This window comes from Pseudophryne corroboree, unplaced genomic scaffold (assembly GCF_028390025.1).
Source record: "Pseudophryne corroboree isolate aPseCor3 unplaced genomic scaffold, aPseCor3.hap2 scaffold_2479, whole genome shotgun sequence".
NCBI lineage: Eukaryota > Metazoa > Chordata > Amphibia > Anura > Myobatrachidae > Pseudophryne > Pseudophryne corroboree.
Genome location: NW_026969135.1, coordinates 5,001 through 7,500, shown reverse-complemented (window position 1 = coordinate 7,500; position 2,500 = coordinate 5,001).

Sequence of the window (2,500 nt, the reverse complement as noted above, 5' to 3'; positions counted from 1 at the left end):
ATTTAAATCGGTGGTGTGTTTTTGTCTTTTGCCTGGTTTTTTTTAATCTCAATCGTGTATTACCTCGGCTGGCCAGCGGGGGGCGCCGCGGCGGGGACACGGGCGGACCGGGTACATTTCATCTGTTTGGGGCGAGTGCTTTTTTGAAATTTTTTTTTATCTTTTAGTCTCGTTCCGTTCTTCCCTTCAACTGGCCTGCGGGGGGCGCCGTGCGCGCGGACCGGCGTCCACCCCTGGCCGCTCCGGGACTTTGCATTCAAATGGGTGGGGTGTTTTTCATTTTTTTGCCCTTTTTTTTTCCACTCCCCCCCTCTCAATCGTGTATTACCTCGGCTGGCCAGCGGGGGGCGCCGCGGCGGGGACACGGGCGGACCGGGTACATTTCATCTGTTTGGGGCGAGTGCTTTTTTGAAATTTTTTTTTATCTTTTAGTCTCGTTCCGTTCTTCCCTTCAACTGGCCTGCGGGGGGCGCCGTGCGCGCGGACCGGCGTCCACCCCTGGCCGCTCCGGGACTTTGCATTCAAATGGGTGGGGTGTTTTTCATTTTTTTGCCCTTTTTTTTTCCACTCCCCCCCTCTCAATCGTGTATTACCTCGGCTGGCCAGCGGGGGGCGCCGCGGCGGGGACACGGGCGGACCGGGTACATTTCATCTGTTTGGGGCGAGTGCTTTTTTGAAATTTTTTTTTATCTTTTAGTCTCGTTCCGTTCTTCCCTTCAACTGGCCTGCGGGGGGCGCCGTGCGCGCGGACCGGCGTCCACCCCTGGCCGCTCCGGGACTTTGCATTCAAACGGGTGGGGTGTTTTTCATTTTTTGCCCCTGTTTTTCACTCCCCCCCTCTCAATCGTGTATTACCTCGGCTGGCCAGCGGGGGGCGCCGCGGCGGGGACACGGGGGAGGGTTCATCCGGGCGGACCGGGTACCTTTCGTCTGTTTGGGGCGAGTGCTTTTTTGAAATTTTTTTCATTTTATTTTTGTCCTCCCTTCGACCGGCCAGCGGGGGGCGCCGCGCGCGCGGACCGTCGGGGCCCGGGGCCCTGCGTCCCACTTACTTTCGCCCGACGGGAACCGTTTCTTTTGTTTTTATCCGAGAGGACACACGGAATCTGCACCCCCCGCAGTGGCGTCAGGCGGCCACCGGGGGGCGCCGCGGCGGGGATCGGGGGGGGGTCGCCCGGGAGCCGCCTGCCCGTCCGCTGGGCCAAGGGGGCCGGGGCGGGTCACGCGCCGCCGTCCCCCCCCGATCGTCTCGCTCCGAGCCGCCTCTGGCCACCGGGGGGCGCCGTCGGGTGGCGCGGGGGCGCCCCCGCCGCCCGCCGCCTCCCCCCGCACGCGTCGGGCCTCCCCCCGGGCCCCCGCGGGCCGGGGGACGCGGCCGGCGAGCGTCGGACTCCAGCGCGGAAGTGTCGCGGATGAGTGCGGACCGGGGCGCCCGCGGCCCAGCGGCACTTCCAGGGGCTCGGGGAGGAGATGGTTGAAGCCTGGGTGAAGCGCGCCCTCGGCCGTCCGTGTCGCTACCCGCCGGAGAACACCTCCGCCGGATCAGTAGGTACCAACGAGGCGAGCGAGAGAGCCGGGACTCTGTCCGGGGCCGAAAAGCCTGTTTCCCTGGAGCTTTTGCGAAAGGACCCGTGACAGAAGATGCGCGGAGCTCAGAGATCAGCATGGGCAGGGCCTTCTTGCATCCGATTTTGCCCAGGCAGGGCTCCAGGAACCGGGTTACAAAAAGCAAAAAGCCCTGGAGCTCAAACGAAAGGTTTAGTGACAAGATAGCCGTGGAGCTCCGATAACAGCATGGCAGGACCAGGATGGGGCCTATAAAGGGTCCACGGCGGGCATCCGTTGGAGCCCGACGTACGGGCCGGGCACGTCTCCTTCTCCCCCGGAGGCAGCGCCCCCCGGCGGGCCAAATCGGGTACTGCAATTTGTGGAAGTTTCGCAGATGAGTGCGGACCGGGGCGCCCGCGGCCCAGCTGCACTTCCAGGGGCTCGGGGAGGAGACGGTTGAAGCCTGGGTGAAGCGCGCCCTCGGCCGTCCGTGTCGCTACCCGCCGGAGAACACCTCCGCCGGATCAGTAGGTACCAACGAGGCGAGCGAGAGAGCCGGGACTCTGTCAGGGGCCGAAAAGCCCGTTTCCCTGGAGCTCCTGCGAAAGGACCCGTGGCAGAGTAGGCACGGAGCTCGGAGAGCAGCAGGGCCGGAGCTCGGAGAGCAGCAGGGCCAGGGCTCCCTCCCTTCCATAGGCTGCCCAGGCAGGGCTCCAGGAGCCCGGTACCAGCTCTCCCCGTCCGACAGCCTCCTCTCTGGAAGCGGAGAGCGGACGCAGTCGGGCTCCCGGACCGGGGCCCTGGGAGAGCCCTGCCGGGAGCCACCGGGACGGGCCCGTGCGGACGGGTGCGCGGCGCCCCCCGGCGGTCGAAGGCGGAACCGCGGAGGTCTCTCTATCTCTCTCTCTCTCTCTCTCTCTCTTTCTCCGGGACTCCCGGCCTCCCGTTCCCC